Source organism: Bombina bombina, chromosome 5 (assembly GCF_027579735.1).
Source record: "Bombina bombina isolate aBomBom1 chromosome 5, aBomBom1.pri, whole genome shotgun sequence".
Lineage (NCBI taxonomy): Eukaryota > Metazoa > Chordata > Amphibia > Anura > Bombinatoridae > Bombina > Bombina bombina.
In genome coordinates this window covers 985,695,682-985,722,735 of record NC_069503.1, presented here as the reverse complement: position 1 = coordinate 985,722,735, position 27,054 = coordinate 985,695,682, and the positions used below count along the sequence as shown (strand labels likewise).

Here is a 27,054-nt window from a genome sequence, read left to right as displayed (position 1 = left end):
GGAAAACCGGGCTCCAACCTGTTGCGGAGCGCATATCAACGTAGAATCTAGCACAAACTTACTTCACCACCTCCATAGGAGGCAAAGTTTGTAAAACTGATTTGTGGGTGTGGTGAGGGGTGTATTTATAGGCATTTTGAGGTTTGGGAAACTTTGCCCCTCCTGGTAGGAATGTATATCCCATACGTCACTAGCTCATGGACTCTTGCTAATTACATGAAAGAAATAATGTTATATAATTCTGCACATAGTGCAGAATTATATAACATTATATTAGCGCAAACTTTATAAAACATAATATTGCCTTTGAATTTTTTAAAACAACGGCTGTTTTTCAGACCCGCTCTCTGTGCTCTTCTGAGCGGGTCTGTTTTTTTCACACAGCGCATCGGGCCAGCTGCATCGCGCCATAACACTAAGTGCAGCTCACTCCTGCTGTCTGTGACTATACAGCTGGCTTGATGCGCTGTGTGAAAAAAACAGACCCGCTCAGAAGAGCACAGAGAGCAGGTCTGAAAAACAGCCGTTGTTTTAAAAAATTCAAAGGCAATATTATATTTTATAAAGTTTGCGCTAATATAATGTTATATAATTCTGCACTATGTGCAGAATTATATAACATTATTTTTGAGGTTTACTGTCCCTTTAAGAAGCAGTGGTCTTAAGACCACTGCTCCTTAACTGGATCCGCCGTCTCTAAACGGCAGACAGCAATCAACCCCATCAAATACGATCAGGTTGATTGACACCCCCTTCTAGTGGCCGAATCTGCAGGGGGCGGCATTGCACAAGCAGTTCACCAGAACTGCTTGTGTAATGTTAAATGCCGGCATTCAGCGATGTCTGGCGGATATGATACGCTACAGCGTATCATGTCCGCCAGACATTAGTAAATTGGCCCCTACTTCTGAATCTCATCACTTGACACAAACATGTTTACTGTTTGTTTTTGCTCTTAAAATATATGAGAGATAGGTAGTTAATCCAGCATACTTATAAGGAACCTATAAGAGAGTATACTTCCTAATTGACTATAGTGAATGTAAAACTGACAATTTCTGTCTTTTTGCACATTTTTACCTGTGAACATATTTTCTTTTTTATGAAAATACAGAAAATCTTAAAAATTATTTTAAAAAATCTAATAGGCAACTATATCAGCTTACTAATAACAAACATACTGTTAAAATATTTAAATCAATAAGTGAATATATGGGGCATTATAGTAGAGGGGAAAATAAATCATAGGTATATTTGGATACATATCTTAGGAGAAATGTAATAAGAAATGTAGATAAAAAATACAGTACTAAATTAATCCAAACAATACAATTCTAAAGAAAAGCAATTCCAAAAAATAATGTCAGTAAATGCATCTACATCTTAGAGCCATTATTCTATTGTATATACAAAAGCATAAACATTTAAATTTATTTTGTACAGGGTTGTGTTTCTGTGCTTATTTATTAGAGCCAAAGACTATTGGTATACGGTATATATGGATGGAAGATTGGTCTGTATGTAAATAGATATATATAAAAAAAAGGCATGCTTATCAGACAAATAGGATAGTTTGGGTACAGGTTTATCCGACATATAAAATTGTATGTATATATATATATATATATATATATATATATATATATATATATATATATATATATATATATATATATATATATATATATATATATATATACATAAACCATATAGAGAGTTTGATATGTTATGGGGAAATGTCAAAAAACAAAGTCAAGTCAAAACCATTGCTGACCTATCGGATAGTGTATAGTTATACACCTATGTATATACATGCAAATGTTTAAAACTCTTTATGAGAGAGTTTAGTTCGGACTAGTACGAACATACATGTCTTCCATAATTTGCAGAATACATACATTTATCTAAATGTCATAGAGTTCGGGAGCTTAACACTTAAATTTCAACTTTTTTTTCATTGAGGTATTCACATAAATTATACCTAATGTTTTCAGCTGACCAAGCATTTTTAGAAAATAACTTTATTTTGCAGAAATATCATAATATACGAAAACACAACTGTATGAAATGCATCCATAGATTGCAATGTAAAGGCATTTTTCAGTGCCGTTTTTTTTCTAACACCCCACTCCCTCCAACTTTAACCCCAAAATACTTCCTAGTGCAGTAATTTTATTAAAAAAATAAAGATGCTGCCATCTAGACAGTATTTTGGAGTAATTTATGGCAGATTTATAAAATTAACCAGAGATCTGATCTCTGGTTCATTTTATAAACGCTAATTGCAACCGCAAGCTTGTAATGATTGATTAATTATCGCACGCCCGTTTGTGGGCGCATGGTAATTTAGCGCTCCACTTTTAATCTATCCCATACTGTTTAATTAAAACCAACAAATAAGAATCAAGAGAAAAACATAAATTATGCTTACCTGATCATTTCATTTCCTTCTGTATGAGGAGAGTCCATGGCATCATTCCTTACTTTTGGGAAATACTGAACCTGGCCACCAGGAGGAGTCAAAGACCCAAGCCAACAGCTTAAATACTCCCCCTACTTCCCTCACATCCCAGTCATTCTGCCAAGGGAACAAGGAACAGTAGGAGAAACATCAGGTTATAAATGGTGCCAGAAGAGAAAAACAAATTTTGGTCCGTCCATCGGAGTATACAGGCAGGGGCTGTGGACTCTCCTCATACAGAAGGAAATTAAATTATCAGGTAAGCATAATTTATGTTTTCCTTCTTAATATAATAACGGTAGGGGTAAAAGAAAGGCGGACCCCAATCTGAGGGCACCACAGCCTGTAAAACCTTTCTCCCAAAAGCTGCTTCAGCTGAAACAAAAATGTAAAATTTGTAGACTTTTGAAAAAGTATGTAAGGAGGACCAGGTAGCCGCCTTACAAATCTGATCCAGGCCTCGTTTTTAAAGGCCCAAGAGGAAGCCGCCGCTCTAGTGGAATGAGCCGTAACCCTCTGAGGAGGTTTAAGTCCCAATGACTCGTAAGCTAAGTGTATAACACTCCTCAACCAAAAAGATAAGGAAGTCAAAGAAGACTTCAGACCCTTACGCTTCCCAAAATAGATAACAAACAAGGAAGAAGTTTGCCTAAAATCCTTAGTAGCTTGAAGATAAAACTTTAAAGCTTGAACCACATCCAGATTATGAAGTAAACGTTCCTTTGAAGAAGAAGGATTAGGACATAAGGAAGTAACCACAATCTCCTGATTGATGTTATGATCAGACACCACCTTAGGTAGAAAACCCAAGCAGGTACGAATGACAATCTTATCAGTGTGGAACACCAGATAAGGAGGGTCACATTGCAAGGCAGCCATTTTAGAAACTCTGCGTACCGACACAATAGCCAAAATAGCCTTCCAGGACAACAATTTGATGTCAACCGAATGCATAAGCACACATGGAGACATGGAGATTAAGATTAAAACTCCAAGTTGGAGCGTTAGCTCTAAACACAGGTCTGATCCTAATTAAAGCCTTAGCAAAAGATTGCACAATAGGGAGCTCTGCGAACCTCTTGTGCAGTAAAACAGAAAGGGCCTAAATCTGTCCCCTCAGGGAACTGGCAGAAAGGCCCTTCTTCAGACCCTCCTGGAGAAAAGAAAGAATCCTGGCAGCCTTAACCTTATGCCAGGCTAAACCACACTCTTCACACCAGAATAAGTAAGCTCTCCACACCTTATGATAGATGCGACGAATAACAGGCTTACAAGCCTGAATGAGAGTGTCAATAACCCTCTCAGAGAAACCTCTCTTGGCTAAGACTAAGCGTTCAATCTCCACATAGTCAGCCTCAGAGAAATTAGATTTTGATGAATAAAAGGACCCTGTTCCAGCAGATACCTGCAACAAGGAAACTTCCACGGAGGAGATGAGGACATCCCCACCCAGGTTCGCGAATCACATCCTTCACGGCCACGATGGAGCAATCATCTATTAGATCCGCCTGAGGATCCCTGGACCACGACCCATATCTGGGTAGTCCCCCACCTGTTGCAAATCTCCGCAAACACCTCTGGATGGAGAGACCATTCCCCCGGATGAAAGGATTGTCTGCTGAGGAAATCCGCTTCCCAGTTGTCCACACCCGGAATGTGGATCGCTGACAGCGAGCAGTTGATGGTTGATGTAAGCCACAGATGTTATGTTGTCTGATTAGAATCTGATAAACTGGGACGAACCCAGAAGAGGCCAAGCCTTCAGAGTATTGAAGATCACTCGAAGTTCCAAGATGTTGATCGGGAGGAGAGATCCCTCTCAAGTTTACAGGCCGTGTGCCTTCCTGGCACCTCAAACAGCTCCCCATCCTGATAGACTTGCGTCCGTAGTCACAATCTCCCAGGATGGTCTCAAGAAGGATGTCCCTTGGGACAAGTGATCTGGACAGAGCCATCAGGAGATCGATTCTCTCGACCAGTTGTCCAGAGAAATCTGTTGAGGCAGATCAGAATGATCGCCATTCCACTGTCTCAGCATGCACAGCTGAAGTGGTCTGAGATGGAATCTAGCAAAGGGAATGATGTCCATGCTGGACACCATGAGACCAATCACCTCCATTCACCGAGCCACAGAGTGCCTTAAGGAGGTCTGGAGGGCAAGACAGGTGGAAGTTAGCTTGTGACGTCTCTGGTCTGTAAGGAATATCCTCATAGATATGGAGTCTATTATAATACCCAGGAATTCCATCCTGGTACTGGGAATAAGAGAACTATTTTCGAAGTTTATCTTCCACCCATGAGATCGAAGAAGCAAAAGAAGAGATCTCAAATGGTCTTCTGCCATACGACAGGATGGAGCTTGAACCAGAATATCGTCCAAGTATGGCGCAACTGCTATACCTTTGGTTCTGGCCACTGCAAGCGGAGCCCCTAGAACCTTCGTAAAAACTCTTGGGGCAGTAGCTAGACCAAACAGAAGTGCAATTAACTGGAAGTGCTGGTCCAGGAACGCAAACCTTAGGAACTTGAAGTGTTCCTTGTGTATTGGAACATGAAGGTAAGCATCCTTCAGATCTATAGTGGTCATGAACTGTCCTTCTTGAACTAAGGGTAGGATGGACCTTATCATCTCCATCTTGAACGAGGGAACAGATAGGAATTTGTTTAAGCACTTTAGGTCCAGAATCAGGCAGAAAATTCCCTACTTCTTTGGGGCCACAAAAAGATTTCAATAGTACCCCAGACCTCTTTCTGCAAGAGGTACCGGAACAATGACTCCTAGGGAGGAGAGATCCTTCACGCACCCCAAAAAAGCTTCTCTCTTTTCTGGCCTTGAAGACAGGTTTGAGAGGAGGAATCTGCCCCTGGGTGAACGAGACTTGAAATCTATCTTGTATCTCTGAGCAATGACCTCCAGGACCCACGGCTCTTGCACGTCCCCAAACCAATCATCTGAAAAGAGCGACAGTCTGCCCCTACAAGATCCAGAGCTGGATCGGGGCCAACCACTTCATGCCGACTTTGTCTCGGCGGGTTTCTTGCTCTGCTTGGATTTATTCCAGGACTGAGCTGGCTTCCAAGTCCCCTTGGATTGCTCAGGCTTTGCGGAGCGCTGCTGACATTGGGATTTATCCAAAAGAAAGGAAGAAAAGTTAGGACCTTGACCTTTAGGCTTGTTCTTCTTATCCTGTGATAAAAAAGCACCTTTGCCTCCAGTAACCGTGGAGATAATTGAGTCCAGGCCTGAACCAAATAGAATCTTTCCCTTAAATGGGAGGGAAAGAAGTCTTGACTTAGAAGTAATGTCCACAGACCAGGATTTCAGCCAGAGTGCCCTACGGGCTTGAACAGAAAAACTTGAAGCCTTGGCATTCAGGCAAATAACAAAAATTATGCTTACCTGATAATTTTATTTCCATCGGGGGCAGAGAGTCCACAGCTTCATTCATTACTTTTGGGAATAACGAACCTGGCCACCAGGAGGAGGCAAAGACACCCCAGCCAAAGGCTTTTAATACCTCCCCCACTCCCCTCATCCCCCAGTCATTCTGCCGAGGGAACAAGGAACAGTAGGAGAAATATCAGTGTATAAATGGTGCCAAAAGACAAATTAAATTTAGGTCCGCCACCAGAGTTACGGACGGGAGCCGTGGACTCTCCTCCCCATGATGGAAATAAAATTATCAGGTAAGCATAATTTATGTTTTCCATCTAAAGGGGAGGAAAGTCCACGGCTTCATTCATTACTTTTGGGAAACATATACCCAAGCTTTAGAGGCCACTGAATGAAACCGGGAGGGTAAAATGGCGGACCCTAATCTGAGGGCACCACAGCCTGTAAAACCTTTATCCCAAAAACAGCTTCCGCAGAAGCAAAAACGTCAAATTTATAAAACTTTGTAAAAGTGTGTAAGGAGGACCAGGTAGCTGCATTACAAATCTGCTCCATAGAGGCTTCATTCTTGAAGGCCCAAGACGAAGCCACAGCTCTAGTTGAATGAGCTGTGATCCTCTGAGGAGGCTTATGTCCCGCTGTCTCATAAGCCAAGCAAATTAAGCTCCTTAAACAAAAGGACAAAGAAGTAGAAGAGGCCCTCTGCCCCTTGCGCTTCCTGGAATACACCACAAAAAGAGATGTAGACTGTCTGAAATCCTTTGTAGCCTGAAGATAGAACTTCAAGGCACGAACAACATCCAGATTATGAAGTAACCTCTCCTTGGAAGAAGAAGGGTTAGGACACAAAGAAGGAACAATTATTTCCTGATTGATGTTATGGTTAAACACCACCTTGGGAAGAAACCCAAAACTGGTGCGAAGAACAGCCTTATCCGCATGAAAAAACAGATAAGGAGGCTTGAATTGCAAGGGAGCTGGCTCAGATACTCTGTGTGCCGATGCAATAGCCAACAGAAAGAGAACCTTCCAAGAGAGAATTTTAATGTCAATAGAATGCATAGGCTCAAGCGGAACCCTCTGCAATACCTTAAGGACCAATTTTAAGCTCCATGGAGGAGCAGACTGCCTAAAGACAGGCCTGATTCTAGACAGAGCCTGAACAAAAGATTGAATGTCAGGAAACTCAGCAAGTCTCCTGTGCAACAAAACTGATAATGCCAAAATCTGTCCCTTTAAAGAACTGGTGGCAAGCCTCTTCTCCAAACCTTCATGGAGAAAAAGACAGAATCCTGGACACCTTCACCTTGTGCAAAGGATATCCATGCTTCTTACACCAGGAAAAGTAAGTCCTCCACGCCTTATGGTAGATGCGACGAGTGACTGACTTCCTTACCTGAACTAGAGTGTCAATCACACTTTCAGAAAAACCTCTCTTGGCTAAGACTAAGCGTTCAATCTCCATGCAGTCAGCAAGTCCAACTTCAGTATGTGTTAAGTAGAGGCAGGCTTTAGATTCCACATACACTGTCAAATGTAAAGTGCAAAGAGGGCACCAGAATAAGTTAATGACAATCGCCACCAACAAAGTGGACTGGGACATACACTGTGCCAGAAGAATCCTCAGCTGCCAATATGAGTCTAGTTGATATTATCATAAAACATTTGTAGTAACAATTATAGTAGTAAAACTTAAAGAGAAAAATGCAACTGATAAACTGTATGTAACAGCGAGAATATATGCAAACACAACTGAATATACTGTATTAGGGCCCAAAGAGCAACCAGGGCTCTTTGGACAGGGCAGAGGCTACGTAACTCTGCCAAAAGAGCAATGGGGTGGGGGGGATAATGCGGGGGATGGCTTATTTGTTCTTTACCGCACTAGAGCTATGAATAACTAAACTCTTAATCTCTAATGAATTTTGAAAGTGTGGGATACAGCAGTGATGTTGGAAGCTAATACAGAAAATACTTACTAGAGAGATAAATAGGGGCTCAATAATACCAGGAGGAGTAACTCATTCCTTTTATATAAGTTAATAAAGCCTATAGTATGTTCTTGTTAGAATCCTATATCAGATTCATGAGGGGTCATCTGATCCCAGACCTTTATATGCGTACATACGAGCAGAGCTTCTCAACAGCTATCAATAAAAAACCTATAATTCAGCAGTTACAGCTCTAAACTATCTAACCATTAGTTTTAAAGTATTTAGGTATACAAGAGGTATTTTGCGTGATATGTGTTCAACTGCAGAAATTTCAAGGAAATATAAACAAACTGTAGTACATATTGCCTATCTATGGGATATTATCACAATAGTTTTAAGCTTAAATGGACTCAGAGCATTATATAGGAGATGATAAGAGATATAATACGCATAACAAAAGTTAAATCCCTCTTGTACCTCCATAGGCTGCTAGGATGGAAACACATCACATAAAATAAAGGATAATTCTGTTGTTTAAATCAATGGGTATTGATCACAGAGCCATAGTTGACTTAGTGTATAAATGTCTGTAGGGGCCGGGTAGTCAAATATCCTTGAACCCACAGTGAACTCGTCAAACTAACCCACTCCAGCTCGCCATCTTTTGCACACAGTCTGGACACCTGGGAGGGCTGTGCTGCCCCGGAAAAGCTGAGCAATATGAGTCACAGATGAGTCGCCAAGATAGTGCGTGCGAGAAAACCCAACAGCCTTCAAGCGGGGCCAGACTGTCCGGGTGACCGCAGGGGGGTAATGGCTCCCAGACCGGAGCAACCAGAGATTTTGGTGGTGTTCCCGGCAGGGCACATATAGGCCACTTAAATTTGTAAAGGGGGAGCGAAGTCCCTCTCCTGAGTCCGCCCCCACCGGCATCAATGATGGAGTACCTGGCCAGGAATCCGTGAGTGTCGTAGTACCTTGTGGCTCCAGTACCGCTCCGTACTCCACATCAGGGGAAGCGCTGCACATTCGCGCCGTTTGAATTTTGACCGTAAAAGCGTCTAGTCTGTCACAAATTCTCCTCCCATGTTCTTCTAACAGGCCTTTAATGCAGGCATACAGATCTTGGGCCTCCATGCCGGGTAGCAGCGCACTCTTCTCCAAAATGGCAGATCAACGTGTGGTAGGGAGCTGCACTACAATTCCGCAACTCAAAAAATGCTTAAATAGTCACCGGTTCTTTATCCGCGTGTCTCAGGATTCTATCTATGTTATTGCCCCTCAGGCACTAGTAGAGGGAAGGGAATATAACTATTATAAGTTCCATTTTATAAAGCTTAAGTCAGGTGCTCCTGTATATTGGGTCTTGCAGCTTTGGCGGTTAGCTCCGCCCCCCAGAAACGAGATTTTGATGTTGAAAGGAACCCTGTTCCAGCAGATCCCTGCAACAGGGTAACTTCCATGATGGAAAGGATCACATCCCCAAAAGATCTGCAAACCAAGTCCTTTATGGCAACGATGGAGCAATCAAGATGGCTGAAGCTTGCTCCTGCTTGATGCGTGCCACTACATGAGGTAGAAGTGGTAACGGTGGAAAAATGTAAGCTAGGTTGAATCCCCAAGGCACCACTATTGCATCTATTAGTTCTGCCTGGGGATCCCAAGACCAGTATCGGGGTAGCTTGCAATTGAGTCTGGACGCCATGAGATCTATCTCTGGCGTTCCTCATCTGAGACAAATCTCCGCAAACACTTTAGGGTGAAGAGACCATTCCCCCGGATAGAAGGATTGCCTGCTGAGAAAGTCCGCTTCCCAGTTGTCCACCCCTGGAATGTGGATAGCTGAGAGCGAGCAGCTGTGGGACTCTGCCCACTCTGAAATCCGAGACGCTTCCCTCATTGCCAGAGAGCACCTCGTTCCCCCCTGATGGTTGATGTAAGCGTCCAAGGTAATGTTGTCGGTCTGGAATCTGATGAAGCTGAATGACCCCAGAAGAGGCCATGCCCTCAGAGCGTTGTAAATTGCTCGAAGTTCCAGAAAATTTATCGGAAGGAGAGACTCCTCCTGAGACCATCTTCCTTGTGCCATTCTGGCACCCCAAACAGCACCCCATCCTGCCAGACTCGCGTCCGTGGTCACAATCTCCCAGGACGGTCTCAAGAAGGATGTCCCTAGGGACAGATGCTCCGGACAGATCCACCAAGAGAGGGAGTCCCTGGTCCGAGCATCCATGGATATCCGCTGTGATAGATCTGAATGATCACCGTTCCACTGTCTCAACATGCACAATTGAAGAGGTCTGAGATGGAACCTGGTGAAAGGGATGACGTCTATGCTGGAAACCATGAGCCCGATCATCTCCATACACTGAGCCACTGAAGGGCTTGAAGTGGACTGAAGGGCAAGACAGGTGGACGCAATCTTCCTGCGTCGTTGCTCTGTGAGAAATATTTTCATGGACATAGAATCTATTATCGTGCCCAGGAACTCTTTCCTGAGTTGATCTTCCAACCGTGAGATTTGAGCAATAAAAGAAGAGCCCTCGAATGATCCACTGCGAGGCTGAACAACGGCACCTGGACTAGGATATCGTCCAGATAGGGCCCCACAGCAATGCCCCTGGATCTGGCCACTGCAAGAAGCGCCCCCAGAACCTTCATGAAGACTCTTGGGGCCGTCACCAGAGCGAAGGGAAGGGCCACAAACTGGAAGTGTTGGTCCAGAAACGCAAACCTTAGGAATTTGAAGTGGTCCCTGTGAATTGGAACATGAAGGTAAGCATCCTTCAAGTCTATTGTCGTCATGAACTGTCCCTCTTTAACTAGGGGCAGAATAGATCTGATCGTTTCAATTTTGAATGATGGAACAGCCAGAAACTTGTTTAAACACTTTAGGTCCAGAATCGGGCGGAACGTACCCTCCTTCTTTGGAACCACAAAGAGATTTGAATAGTACCCTAGAACCCTTTCTGTTCGGGGTACTGGTATGATAACACATAGAGAGGAGAGATCCCTCACACATTCTAGAAAGGCCTTTCTCTTTTCTGGTCTTGAAGACAGGTTTGACAGGAGGAATCTGCCCCTGGGCGGATGGGACCTGAACCCTATCCTGTAACCCTGGGCGACAACCTCCAGAACCAAAGGGTCCTGAACGTCCTGCAACCAGGCTTCAGGGAAGACAGACAATCTGCCCCCTATTAGGTCCGGAGACCGGTCTGGGGCCACTCCTTCATGACGATTAAGTCTCAGTGGGCTTCTTGTTCTGCTTGGACTTGTTACAAGACTGAGCAGGTTTCCAAGTTCCCTTGGCCTGATCCGCTTTTGCGGCGGGCTGCTGGCGCTGGGCCTTGACTGTGCGAAAGGGATGAAAAGTAGATCCTTTAGGCTTAGCCTTCTTATCTTGCGGTTGGAAAGCTCCCTTGCCTCCCGTAACTGTGGATATGATCGAATCCAATCCTGGAATGAACAGAATCTTTCCTTGAAAAGGCAGGGACAACAGCCTCAACTTAGAGGTCATGTCCGCAGACCAAGACTTTAGCCACAGAGCCCTGCAAGTTAAAACTGAGAATCCTGAAACCTTTGCGTTCAGGCGAATAATTTGCATATTGGCGTCACAAATAAAAGATTTGGTGACCTTCAACGCCTTAATCTTATCCTGTATCTTGTCGATGGAAGTCTCCCTCTAGACCATATTCCACAGGGATTTACACCAATATGTTTCAGCTCCTGCAACCGCGGCTACAGCCGCTGCTGGTTGAAAAACAAACCCAGTGTGCTGAAACATTTTCCTTAATGTGTTTTCCAACTTTTTATCCATGGGCTCTTTAAAAGACAAACTATCCTCGAGAGGAATAGTCATCCGCTTCGCGAGTGTAGAGATAGCAACATCCACCTTAGAGACAGTCCCCCATAGCTTGAGCTGAGAGTCCGGAATGGGGAACAGTTTCTTAAAAGAAGAAGAAGGGGAAAAGGAAGAACCTAATCACTCCCATTCATTCTTAATAATACTAGCTATCTTAACAGGAACCGGGAAGGTCTGAGGCACCACCCTTTCCTCGTATACCTTATCAAACTTAGGGATCGAAGGTTGCTCCGGAAACTAGCAAGCACTTGCTTCAGCAAAAAGCGCAAATTCTCCATCCTAAACCTAAAGTCAGGCTCCTCTGCCGCCGGACGATGAGATGACAGGGACTCAGACCCAGAAGGAGCCTCCTCCGAAGAGTGGGAGTGGGCCTCGTCATCGTATAATGCCTCTGACATTTCCATAGGTGTAGACAACCCTTGGGCCGGGCTGCCATGATACGCCCTACGCTTGCGCTTAGCAGAACATGGTAAGGCATTGATCACTTTCAATACCGCCGTTTGCAGTTGATCCGCAAAATCTGACGGCCAACGAATCTCTCCTGGGAGGAGTAATGGTTGAACCCTGGTGTGCGCTGCATGTGCACTCGGAGATGAAAGCAGGGAACGCACCTCACGGGATGGGGAAACCTCAGAGGTGGAAGGCTCAGTAGTACTAGACATCCCTTTATTTTTAGATGTTGCAACTTTATCGAGGCATGTGGAACATAGTTGAGCAGGCTGATCTACATGAACCTCCTCACAATAAACACAGGAATGAGACTTTGTTAAAGAGGGAGTATCCTCTAACGTGTCAGAGTCTTCCATAACTTGCGCTCTTATTATAGACTAGATTAATCTAATAAACAGGCACCTTTATACCTCCAATGACCGGGGCACTCACCACCTCCTATGACCTGGACTACAGAAACCGCTTTGTTTGTTTGTTTACTGTGCCTCTGATCAACAGAGGAAGTAGAGACCGCCACACCCGGTCATATGGGATGCTCGCAGTACCGCCCCTGCACTAAGGAGAAAACGCTCTAAAAACAGCCGTGCAAATACTCCCAGAAGTCAACCTGAAAGTTCCACCACTGCCAGAGCCTCATCTCACACTTAACGCAGCAATAACACAATAAACAATGTATTGTATAAACCCTCCCTGTTCAATAATCCCCTTGCCAGGAATATTAACTCTTGATTCCATAAGATAAAAGGCGCCACACTGTGACCCTGTCTTCTGTGTTATCATTATGTATAAAAAATTAAACGATCTTACCAGAATCTATGCTGTGGAACAGAAACATGGCCCTTTAAGTGTGCAGGTAGAAGCATCGCCCCTGACATGGACTTGAGTGCAGAAAGCAGGCAGTGAAACTCGTCAACGCTGATTGCTTTTGGAGCTGTTAACATGAGTCGGGATGGTTTCGCACAAAGACTCTCCCTGCATCTGCAGACTCTAATTTTCACCCAGGCTCTCACTGAGAGGCTGACAGGGCTACTTAAAACTCCAGTCCCATTCCAAAGAGTACTACCCTCCATAAGAGACTACTCCGAATCTTCGGCACTTCTCTGCCATCCTCCTGTGACAAAATGCAAAGAATGACTGGGGGATCAGGGGAGTGGAGGAGGTATTTAAGCCTTTGGCTGTGGTGTCTTTGCCTTCTCCTGGTGGCCAGATTCTTTATTCCCAAAAGTAATGAATGAAGCCATCGACTCTCCTCTCCTTTAGATGGAAAATTTGCATATTTGCATCACAAATAAAAGAATTAGCCACCCTTAAGGCCTTAATTCTTTCCTGGATCACATCGAGGGGACCCTCCACCTCGATCAACTCAGATAAGGATTCGCACCAGTAGGTAGCCGCTTCAGTAACCGCAGCAACAGCCGCTGCCGGTTGAAACAAATATCCCGTATGTTGAAATATATTTCTTAACAGAGTTTCTATCTTCTTATCCATGGGCTCTTTAAAGCATGGAGATAGCGCCATCCACCTTGGGGATGGAACCCCACAACTCCAATTGAGAGTCCGGGACTGGGAACAATTTTGTAAAGGAAGAAGAAGGGGCAAATGTAGAACCAATTCTATCCCATTCATACTTAATAATGTTCGCCATCTTTACGGGAACCGGGAAAGTTTGTGGTACAACCCTGTCCTCATAGACCTTACCTAATTTAGGAATCAAAGGTTCCACAGGCAATTTGGGCTCTGGAACCTCTAATGTAGCCAAAACTTCCTTCAGCAGAAAGCGTAAATGCTCAATCCTAAATCTAAAGTCTGGTTCCTTCGCAGCTGGAGGCTTAGAGGCAGCGGATTCCAAACCCAGAAAGAGCACCCTCTGAAGTATCAGAGGCACCTTCATCATCGGATAATCTTGTATCAGATAAATCCAATAAGCTAGTAGATGACCCCTGGGAAGGATAGCAATATTTGACCTTTCACTTGCGCTTAGCAGGGCAAGGTAAAGCACTAAAGGCCGCAGATACTGCCGCTTGTAAAGTCTGGCGGTAAAAGGGCCCCTCTAGATGGAGGATTAGGAGTGCTACAAGAAGCTGCATGTGTATTAGGAGATGACTGTAGGGTGAGCACCTCATGGGACGGAGACTCCTCAGAGGTGGACGGTTCAGTTGTATCAAACATATTAATCTTTTTTGCCATGATTACTTTATCAAGGCATGCGGAACATAATTGAGCAGGCGGGTATACCGTGGCCTCCTCACAATATAGACAGGTATTAGACTTACGTAAAGAGGGAGTACCCTCTAACACATCAGAATCCTCCATAGCTTGCATAACAAAGCAGACTATTGATTACTAAGAAAAAAACAGCACCTTTATACCCCCAATGGCTGGGGCACTCACCACTTCCTATGACCCAGGCTAAACAGAGAAACTGCTTCTTCTCCGGTAAACCGCAGGAACCGTCAGGAAAGAGGAAATAAGTGTGACCACACCGGTCACGTGGTGCGCAATACAGGACCGCCCCTGCTATACTTGTAAGAAAAAGCCCCAAGCCTTTCAGTGAAAACCCTGAACGTTCCAACATTTGCCTGAGCCTCATCTCAAACAAGAATGACTGGGATATGAGGGAAGTAGGGGTAGTATTTAAGCTTTTGGCTGGGGTGTCTTTGTCTCCTCCTGGTGGCCAGGTTCAGTATTTCCCAACAGTAAAGAATGATGCCGTGGACTCTCCTCATATTAAGAATGAAAATTTATTATCTCTGCCACAATGCCCAATCTTGCAATTTACTCTGAAAATGAGTAGGTATAAAATATATAACCAAACAAATATTACACACATTTTAAAATTATTCCACATTCTGATTTCCCAGAGGATTGGCTTAACTGACTTTGACAATTTATACATTCTCCTAACACTGTCTAGAATCACTCAGCATAGCTACAGTTAGGGAGAATGGTGAGCTATCAGATTATGTTCTTATTCGCAACCGCAAGAGGCAAGGATGCCCTCTATATCCTTCATTTTTTTTTTGTCTTAAAGGATTACTAACTTTTTATTTAATAAGGTTAAATGCAAGAAACGTTTGGAATATAAAGTATAATATTAATTTAATTTACCTTGTTATTGTTTTAAACGAAGCCTCCTTCTTACATAAAATTATATTTTATTATTTTACGATGACATCACGTCATCCAGCCCACAAATGTGCGCCGTCTATGGGATAACCAAACCGCCAATTGTATCCCTTTTTTTTTCATCTCATTGAAATAAATTAGCTCCATTAAACGCATGCGCAATAGCATATACCTCTTATCGCATGCGCAAATAGCGGCAATCAATCCGAGATCATAGCGGAACAGAAGAAACAAACGCATGCGCATTTGAAATTTTAATCGATTCTATCTGTATTCCAGCCAACCGCATATACAACATACTTCAATGCTGCTAGCAGTCCTCTTGCATCGCCGATTCACGATTCATTGAACAGAAGATGGTGACGTATCATGTGACGTTGCACTAACTCATGCATGCGCAATACGTCCAAATAACGCCATCTTCCAACTGCAGTTGTCAGCACGGATTGGCAATCCGTAACGGCTGATATACAAGTGGGTTTGGAAAAATTATTATACTATAGAGATTTTAGCTCAAAAGATCAGGGATAATAGACATTTAGGGTATATGCAGAGGCCACATGGAATACAAATCCTACTTTTTGTGGACAGTATTCTGTTAACACTAACATCTCCATTGACTTCTCTAGCTGAATTAGAGGCTGAAATTAGTAAATTAGCTCATTCTGCAATTTTCTAATAAATTCCAGTAAATTTAAATTTGAATTTTCTTAATCTAGAACGGGTCTGAAATACTGCTGTAATTGACACATTTTTCCCACTTGGCAATGTGAACTGTTAACTTAATACTAGTTTCCCTAACATTTTTATTTAAGCTCTGGTTGTCATAAAACTTTAGTCAACATATCTGTTTGATATATTATTTTATCTTGAATCTTCTTCTGTGGAGCAGATAGTGAAATAGATACCATAACTTATCTGATACTGAAAACTGACCCAAAGCCTAAAAACAAACAAAAATCAGAATAAACCTTCTTTTTTCTCTGTTTATTATTCGGCCACTGCTTTCTGTCTTTGTAAATACTCTCATAAAGATTTCTTTAACAACATCTGAAATTAATTAGGGATCTTGGGCTTATTCTTTAGAACAGGTCTGTCCTGGGCATATTAAGTAAGAGCAAGTTCAGAATCCTCTATAGCTTGCATAACAAAGCAGACTATTGATTACTAAGAAATAAAAAGGCACCTTTATATCCCCAATGGCTGGGGCACTCACCACCTCCTATGACCCAGGCTAAACAGAGAAACCGCTTCTTCTCCGGTAAACCGCATGGTCAGGAAAGAGGAAATAAGTGTGACCACACCCGGTCACGTGGTGTGCAATGCAGGACCGCCCCTGCTATACTAGTTAAAAAAAGCTCCAAGTCTTTCAGGGAAAACCGTGAATGTTCCAACATTTGCCTGAGCCTCATCTCACACATGTCACAGCATAATCAAATAAACTTATGTGATTAATCCCCACTGTTCAATAATCCCCCTCCAGAGATATTAACCCTTGATTCCATACAGATAAAAGGAGCCACACTGTGACCCTGTCTTCTTGCGTTATCATATGTATATAAAAAAAATTAAACGATCTTACCGGAATCTATGCCGTGGAACAGAAACACAGCCTCTAAAGGTTGACAGTCTTGTAGCATCGCTCCTGACATGGACTTGAGTGATGGAAGCAGGCAGTGAAACTCGTCAACACTGGTTGCATAGGATCTGTTAATACAAGTCTGGATGCGTTCACAGAAAGAATCTCCCTGCATCTCCAGACTCTAACATTTGTCAATGCTCTCACTGAGAGGCTGACAAGTCTACTTAAAACTCCAGTCCCATTTCGATGGGCAGATACCCTCCATAAGGAACTACTCCAAATCTTCTGACACTTCTCTGCCAACCTCCTGTGATGAAAGGCAAAGAATGACTGGGATATGAGGGAAGTAGGGGTAGTATTTAAGCTTTTGGCTGGGGTGTCTTTGTCTCCTCCTGGTGGCCAGGTTCAGTATTTCCCAACAGTAAGGAATGATGCCGTGGACTCTCCTCATATTAAGAATGAAAATGTATTATCTCTGTCACAATGCCCAATCTTGCAATTTACTCTGAAAATGAGTAGGTATAAAATATATAACCAAACAAATATTACACACATTTTAAAATTATTCCACATTCTGATTTCCCAGAGGATTGGCTTAACTGACTTTGACAATTTATACATTCTCCTAACACTGTCTAGAATCACTCAGCATAGCTACAGTTAGGGAGAATGGTGAGCTATCAGATTATGTTCTTATTCGCAACCGCAAGAGGCAAGGATGCCCTCTATATCCTTCATTTTTTTTTTTTGTCTTAAAGGATTACTAACTTTTTATTTAATAAGGTTAAATGCAAGAAACGTTTGGAATATAAAGTATAATATTAATTTAATTTACCTTGTTATTGTTTTAAACGAAGCCTCCTTCTTACATAAAATTATATTTTATTATTTTACGATGACATCACGTCATCCAGCCCACAAATGTGCGCCGTCTATGGGATAACCAAACCGCCAATTGTATCCCTGTTTTTTTCATCTCATTGAAATAAATTAGCTCCATTAAACGCATGCGCAATAGCATATACCTCTTATCGCATGCGCAAATAGCGGCAATCAATCCGAGATCATAGCGGAACAGAAGAAACAAACGCATGCGCATTTGAAATTTTAATCGATTCTATCTGTATTCCAGCCAACCGCATATACAACATACTTCAATGCTGCTAGCAGTCCTCTTGCATCGCCGATTCACGATTCATTGAACAGAAGATGGTGACGTATCATGTGACGTTGCACTAACTCACGCATGCGCAATACGTCCAAATAACGCCATCTTCCAACTGCAGTTGTCAGCACGGATTGGCAATCCGTAACGGCTGATATACAAGTGGGTTTGGAAAAATTATTATACTATAGAGATTTTAGCTCAAAAGATCAGGGATAATAGACATTTAGGGTATATGCAGAGGCCACATGGAATACATTTGCCTGAGCCTCATCTCACACATGTCACAGCATAATCAAATAAACTTATGTGATTAATCCCCACTGTTCAATAATCCCCCTCCAGAGATATTAACCCTTGATTCCATACAGATAAAAGGAGCCACACTGTGACCCTGTCTTCTTGCGTTATCATATGTATATAAAAAAAATTAAACGATCTTACCGGAATCTATGCCGTGGAACAGAAACACAGCCTCTAAAGGTTGACAGTCTTGTAGCATCGCTCCTGACATGGACTTGAGTGATGGAAGCAGGCAGTGAAACTCGTCAACACTGGTTGCATAGGATCTGTTAATACAAGTCTGGATGCGTTCACAGAAAGAATCTCCCTGCATCTCCAGACTCTAACATTTGTCAATGCTCTCACTGAGAGGCTGACAAGTCTACTTAAAACTCCAGTCCCATTTCGATGGGCAGATACCCTCCATAAGGAACTACTCCAAATCTTCTGACACTTCTCTGCCAACCTCCTGTGATGAAAGGCAAAGAATGACTGGGATATGAGGGAAGTAGGGGTAGTATTTAAGCTTTTGGCTGGGGTGTCTTTGTCTCCTCCTGGTGGCCAGGTTCAGTATTTCCCAACAGTAAGGAATGATGCCGTGGACTCTCCTCATATTAAGAATGAAAATGTATTATCTCTGTCACAATGCCCAATCTTGCAATTTACTCTGAAAATGAGTAGGTATAAAATATATAACCAAACAAATATTACACACATTTTAAAATTATTCCACATTCTGATTTCCCAGAGGATTGGCTTAACTGACTTTGACAATTTATACATTCTCCTAACACTGTCTAGAATCACTCAGCATAGCTACAGTTAGGGAGAATGGTGAGCTATCAGATTATGTTCTTATTCGCAACCGCAAGAGGCAAGGATGCCCTCTATATCCTTCATTTTTTTTTTTTGTCTTAAAGGATTACTAACTTTTTATTTAATAAGGTTAAATGCAAGAAACGTTTGGAATATAAAGTATAATATTAATTTAATTTACCTTGTTATTGTTTTAAACGAAGCCTCCTTCTTACATAAAATTATATTTTATTATTTTACGATGACATCACGTCATCCAGCCCACAAATGTGCGCCGTCTATGGGATAACCAAACCGCCAATTGTATCCCTGTTTTTTTCATCTCATTGAAATAAATTAGCTCCATTAAACGCATGCGCAATAGCATATACCTCTTATCGCATGCGCAAATAGCGGCAATCAATCCGAGATCATAGCGGAACAGAAGAAACAAACGCATGCGCATTTGAAATTTTAATCGATTCTATCTGTATTCCAGCCAACCGCATATACAACATACTTCAATGCTGCTAGCAGTCCTCTTGCATCGCCGATTCACGATTCATTGAACAGAAGATGGTGACGTATCATGTGACGTTGCACTAACTCACGCATGCGCAATACGTCCAAATAACGCCATCTTCCAACTGCAGTTGTCAGCACGGATTGGCAATCCGTAACGGCTGATATACAAGTGGGTTTGGAAAAATTATTATACTATAGAGATTTTAGCTCAAAAGATCAGGGATAATAGACATTTAGGGTATATGCAGAGGCCACATGGAATACAAATCCTACTTTTTGTGGACAGTATTCTGTTAACACTAACATCTCCATTGACTTCTCTAGCTGAATTAGAGGCTGAAATTAGTAAATTAGCTCATTCTGCAATTTTCTAATAAATTCCAGTAAATTTAAATTTGAATTTTCTTAATCTAGAACGGGTCTGAAATACTGCTGTAATAGACACATTTTTCCCACTTGGCAATGTGAACTGTTAACTTAATACTAGTTTCCCTAACATTTTTATTTAAGCTCTGGTTGTCATAAAACTTTAGTCAACATATCTGTTTGATATATTATTTTATCTTGAATCTTCTTCTGTGGAGCAGATAGTGAAATAGATACCATAACTTATCTGATACTGAAAACTGACCCAAAGCCTAAAAACAAACAAAAATCAGAATAAACCTTCTTTTTTCTCTGTTTATTATTCGGCCACTGCTTTCTGTCTTTGTAAATACTCTCATAAAGATTTCTTTAACAACATCTGAAATTAATTAGGGATCTTGGGCTTATTCTTTAGAACAGGTCTGTCCTGGGCATATTAAGTAAGAGCAAGTTCAGAATCCTCTATAGCTTGCATAACAAAGCAGACTATTGATTACTAAGAAATAAAAAGGCACCTTTATATCCCCAATGGCTGGGGCACTCACCACCTCCTATGACCCAGGCTAAACAGAGAAACTGCTTCTTCTCCGGTAAACCGCATGGTCAGGAAAGAGGAAATAAGTGTGACCACACCCGGTCACGTGGTGCACAATGCAGGACCGCCCCTGCTATACTAGTTAAAAAAAGCTCCAAGTCTTTCAGGGAAAACCGTGAATGTTCCAACATTTGCCTGAGCCTCATCTCACACATGTCACAGCATAATCAAATAAACTTATGTGATTAATCCCCACTGTTCAATAATCCCCCTCCAGAGATATTAACCCTTGATTCCATACAGATAAAAGGAGCCACACTGTGACCCTGTCTTCTTGCGTTATCATATGTATATAAAAAAAATTAAACGATCTTACCGGAATCTATGCCGTGGAACAGAAACACAGCCTCTCAAGGTTGACAGTCTTGTAGCATCGCTCCTGACATGGACTTGAGTGATGGAAGCAGGCAGTGAAACTCGTCAACACTGGTTGCATAGGATCTGTTAATACAAGTCTGGATGCGTTCACAGAAAGAATCTCCCTGCATCTCCAGACTCTAACATTTGTCAATGCTCTCACTGAGAGGCTGACAAGTCTACTTAAAACTCCAGTCCCATTTCGATGGGCAGATACCCTCCATAAGGAACTACTCCAAATCTTCTGACACTTCTCTGCCAACCTCCTGTGATGAAAGGCAAAGAATGACTGGGATATGAGGGAAGTAGGGGTAGTATTTAAGCTTTTGGCTGGGGTGTCTTTGTCTCCTCCTGGTGGCCAGGTTCAGTATTTCCCAACAGTAAGGAATGATGCCGTGGACTCTCCTCATATTAAGAATGAAAATGTATTATCTCTGTCACAATGCCCAATCTTGCAATTTACTCTGAAAATGAGTAGGTATAAAATATATAACCAAACAAATATTACACACATTTTAAAATTACTCCACTTTCTGATTTCCCAGAGGATTGGCTTAACTGACTTTGACAATTTATACATTCTCCTAACACTGTCTAGAATCACTCAGCATAGCTACAGTTAGGGAGAATGGTGAGCTATCAGATTATGTTCTTATTCGCAACCACAAGAGGCAAGGATGCCCTCTATATCCTTCATTTTTTTTTTGTCTTAAAGGATTACTAACTTTTTATTTAATAAGGTTAAATGCAAGAAACGTTTGGAATATAAAGTATAATATTAATTTAATTTACCTTGTTATTGTTTTAAACGAAGCCTCCTTCTTACATAAAATTATATTTTATTATTTTACGATGACATCACGTCCTCCAGCCCACAAATGTGGGCCGTCTATGGGATAACCAAACCGCCAATTGTATCCTTGTTTTTTTCATCTCATTGAAATAAATTAGCTCCATTAAACGCATGCGCAATAGCATATACCTCTTATCGCATGCCCAAATAGCGGCAATCAATCCGAGATCATAGCGGAACAGAAGAAACAAACGCATGCGCATTTGAAATTTTAATCGATTCTATCTGTATTCCAGCCAACTGCATGTACAACATACTTCAATGCTGCTAGCAGTCCTCTTGCATCGCCGATTCACGATTCATTGAACAGAAGATGGTGACGTATCATGTGACGTTGCGCTAACTCGTGCATGCGCAATACGTCCAAATAACGCCATCTTCCAACTGCAGTTGTCAGCACGGATTGGGAATCCGTAACGGCTGATATACAAGTGGGTTTGGAAAAATTATTTATTTAAAACATAAATATATTCAAAACGCTAAATATTTAATACTGAATACACATTAGAAAATAATAGATTGATATGTATACTCCTGTGTAATTGGCATTTCATTTATGACTACAGTATCCCTTTAACTATAGAGATTTTAGCTCAAAAGATCAGGGATAATAGACATTTAGGGTATATGCAGAGGCCACATGGAATACAAATCCTACTTTTTGTGGACGATATTCTGTTAACACTAACATCTCCATTGACTTCTCTAGCTGAATTAGAGGCTGAAATTAGTAGATTGGCTCATTCTGCAATTTTCTAATAAATTCCAGTAAATTTAAATTTGAATTTTCTTAATCTAGAACGGGTCTGAAATACTGCTGTAATTGACACATTTTGCACACTTGGCAATGGAAATTGTTGATTCTAGTTTCCCTAACATTTTTATTTAAGCTCTGGTTGTCATAAAACTTTAGTCAACATATCTGTTTGATATATGATTTTATCTTGAATCTTCTTCTGTGGAGCAGATAGTGAAATAGATACCATAACTTATCTGATACTGAAAACTGACCCAAAGCCTAAAAACAAACAAAAAACAGGATAAACCTTCTTTTTTCTCTGTTTATTATACGGCCACTGCTTTCTGTCTTTGTAAATACTCTCATAAAGATTTCTTTAACAACATCTGAAATTATTTAGGGATCTTGGGCTTATTCTTTAGAACAGGTCTGTCCTGTGCATATTGAGTAAGAGCAAGTTCTTCCATCTAGGGATGGCAGTTATTGAGATGCTGTGAGAGAGAAACACATGCTGTAGCTAAAATAAAAGTAAAATGTGGCAGCAAATTAATTTAGTATAAATCATTGCTGGCTAATGTGTGTTGAATGCCTTTTTAAGTAACCAATAATATAAAAACTTAATTGAATGAATATTCTGATGTTTGTATTTCAGTTGTGTATGTTATATAATTCTAAAGTGTGATTTCAGCTATAATTTTAACTTTTTATTAAACTAAGTGACAAAAATGTCTATTGACATGTGATATGAGCATATGTGAAAATGCATAAGGGCTAAAAAACCCTAGATGGTATTCCCTGGAAATTACAACCTTCTAATAACCAGACAGACACAGAGCTGGGGAAAAGACCAGCATGGTCGCGTTTATTAATAACATATATATATACATATATATAACTCAATGACTTTCACAAAGTCAATCTCCAGGAGGTGGCAGCTAAACGAGTACCTAAGAACTCCATACAGACAAAAGGTCAGGGTCCCAGGAGATGCCCTGTTGACTCACAGCGAGGAGCCAACCTGCAAGAGCTACAGGCACCCTAGGGGCCGTCAGGCTAGCAGTCGGCGGGGAGGAGCACCTCATGGTCACGACCTAGGGACATCGCCTCTCCCATTAGCTTAGCCATCAGCCCCATATGGACCCTGCACTCCAAAAATTAAGGGGCCCAGACCTCACACTGCTAGGATATAAAGAGAATACTCTTCAAACCTTAAGGACACCGGGTGAACGAGCCATACAGCACGTTAACTACCAGGGAAGCCAAACATTAATACTAAGGACTTACAGCCGAACTAGATCAATTAATCCCATCCCTGCCTTAAAAGAGGCCAGCAACCCAAAGGAGCCATTAAGTTCTAGCTGCCGCCGCACTCAGAGGAAGAAGAGGCCTGGGAAATGGCTGCCTGTCCTTAAATACAGTGAATAAAAAAACTCCCACTCAAGTGCAACATTGTAACATACACACATGAAACACTTTCCCTAGAATTCCTGCAGGGGTCAGGCCCTTAATTATGTTCCACATTAACAAGCAGCATTACACTGCCATAGTTTTTTTAAATTAAAAAAACCCAAAATGCTCTGCAATTTTTTAAAATGTATTTATTTATTTAGGATGTGAAAAAAAAACTGCAAAAAACAACAGGTTTTGCATTGGTTTGTAATGAGGATGACTTTAAAACATGTGCAAATTTCACTTCTAATGGACTGAAATATACAACACTGTGAGACAAAGGGGCCTATTTAACAAATGTCTTGTGGACCTGATCCGACAGTGCGGATCAGGTCCGCAAAACATCGCTGAATGTGGACAGCAATGCGCTCTCCGTATTCAGCATTGCACCAGCAGCTCACAAGAGCTGCTGGTGCAACGCCGCCCCCTGAAGACTCGCGGCCAATCGGCTGTCAGCAAGGGGGTGTCAATCAATCCGATCGTACTCGATCAGGTTAAATTCCGGCGATTCCTGTCCGCCTCATCAGAGCAGACGGACAGGGTTATGGAGCAGCGGTCTTTGTGACCGCTGCTCCATAATTTGTGTCTTCAGACTCGCCAGAAACACGGACCATCAAGCTCCGTTAAATTGCTATTCATACAGTTTTATAAAAACACAGTTTATAAAAATATATGTTTTTATTTTTTCATTGCTAACTTTCGTGCCGTGCCACATATTCAATACACAATCATAAAGGTGAGCTCCTGAGTCTCTCGCTTGAGTGCAATTGAGTTTAACGCGCGTCAGGATGGTGCAACCTCAAAGCTCTGGTTAAATGTGCCACAAAAAACATCAAAAATACTTTTTAAAAGTACAGTTACTCTCATAATAACGCTATGTAATAAAAATTATTTTTTTTAAAAATATTGCATAAAAAGGTTATAAGGGCTCAAAGATATGAGGTCTACACAGAGCTTTAACATAGAAAAAGGACTACACAGAGCTTTAACATAGAAAAAGGACTACACAGAGCTTTAACATAGAAAAAGGACTACACAGAGCTTTAACATAGAGATACACACATTCAGATCTTAATATAAATGTCTTTATATATCTATGGTTATATCTGTGTACATATGTATTTATATGTGTATATATGTATTTACAGACATATATTCATATATAAACACATACATACATATTTATATACACACACACACACTCATATATATATATATAAATAAATAAGTGCATTGGAGCCCTTTGCAGTTAAATATATTTATGCAATATTCACATTTAATAAAGTGTTATATTTTGTATTTACTATAAATATTTGACATAGCAGAATATGTTCTATGTATTTTTAAATATTTATTCCTATATATACCTATCCTATACCTATATTTATATATAATTTTATCTATCTATATATATATATAGATAGATAAATATTGTACCAAAAAAACATCAGCTATATGTAGAAATATGTATTTATGAATTAATATATCATATTATTCTAAATGAAGAACATTGAAAATTGAAATATTAATATTTTAATGTCGGGTTAGCGAACTTGAGAAAAGGTGATCAGGTTTATGTACAAATAGAGTGTTATGTGTTTTTTTCCACTTTTCACGCTCCCTTGACCTCTATAGGGAATATGTTAAAGGGACAGTCTAGGCCAAAATAAACTTTCATGATTCAGATAGAGCATGTAATTTTAAACAATTTTCCAATTTACTTTTATCACCAATTTTGCTTTGTTCTCTTGGTATTCTTAGTTGAAAGCTTAACCTAGGAGGTTCATATGCTAATTTCTTAGACCTTGAAGCCCACCTCTTTTAGATTGCATTTTAACAGTTTTTCACCACTAGATGGTGTTAGTTCACGTATTTCATATAGATAACACTGTGCTTGTGCACGAGAAGTTATCTGGGAGCAGACACTGATTGGCTAGACTGCAAGTCTGTCAAAAGAACTGAAAAAGGGGCAGTTTGCAGAGGCTTAGATACAAGATAATCACAGAGGTTAAAAGTATATTATTATAACTGTGTTGGTTATGCAAAACTGGGAAATGGGTAATAAAGGGATTATCTATAATTTAAAACAATAAAAATTCTGGTGTAGACTGTCCCTTTAAGGCAGTCGCGATATCCAAAGTTCGGCTTTTTGTGCATGCCAGGTTAGCGCAGGGGCAAAATCTTTTTAATACAAGGGCTACCTGACACACGTTAAAAGCTTAATTCTAGCGAAGTTAGCACACGAGCAGGAGCGATAGATAGAACTTCACTCGTAATCTATCTCTAAGGAGGCAAAGGCACAAATGTAAAGCAGACAGAATTAAAATAAAAAATAACATTTACTAAATGTTAGAAAAATAAAGGTACATTGTCTGTAACATAGGAGTTATATGTAGTGTTTTGCTAAGGCATTCTTTACCATCAGTTTAACAACGTGTTTTTAGCCATCCTGCCCCATCTCTATGGAAAAATCTCCCTAGCACAGTTAACGAAGAAGCCACACCCCTGAACATTTTTAAACAAAGATTTAAGACCTACCTGTTAAAACAGCCTTTTCATACTGTAACTTCTATCCCTCTTATGTAAATGTACCTTGTGTAAAGCACAACCCGTAGAAAAGCGTTATATACGTTGTTATTATTATTAATAACTAATTTTAAGAGATTTAATCTGTACTCTTTTTTTTTTTTTTTTGTTCTTATTTTGGGAAAAAAAAGCTACATTTGGATAAGTACGGGCCCTCCTTCCCTCAACTCCCCCAGTCCCGCATGTAAGTAAGGCCACAAGATACAAAAAGCCTTCTGTTCATGTCAAGGATGCCTGGCAGCTTTTGTACAGAGTAAGAACTTTATGTTATGTAAAGGTCATTTGGACAAACTATTAATAACCCAAACTTGTTAGTCAATGCTCAGTTTACATCAGATGGGATTCGCATGTGATCACAGAGTTCCAAAATTGCTATATGTCAGAGTAACTTAAATCATATCTCTTGTAGAATTTAATATTTTCAATATTTGTTCTCATCAATGAATTGATTAAATTAAAATGTTTATTTCAGAAAAAATAGGTTTGTTATGTATGTTCAAATTCTTCCAAAATCAAGAAATAAGATGCTTTTA

At 40.9% G+C, this 27,054-nt stretch overlaps 1 protein-coding gene across 1 annotated transcript in view; it reads right to left on the bottom strand.

The window, feature by feature from the left end:
• The window catches only part of PDP1 (pyruvate dehydrogenase phosphatase catalytic subunit 1), a 79,310-nt gene extending 52,623 nt beyond the window's left edge, over nucleotides 1–26,687 (bottom strand). Inside the window, exon 1 of the mRNA XM_053715202.1 lies at nucleotides 26,474–26,687. The gene's annotated coding sequence lies outside the window, so the exon portion shown is untranslated. The remainder of the gene's footprint in view (nucleotides 1–26,473) is intronic.
• Between the last annotated feature and the right edge of the window lie 367 nt (nucleotides 26,688–27,054).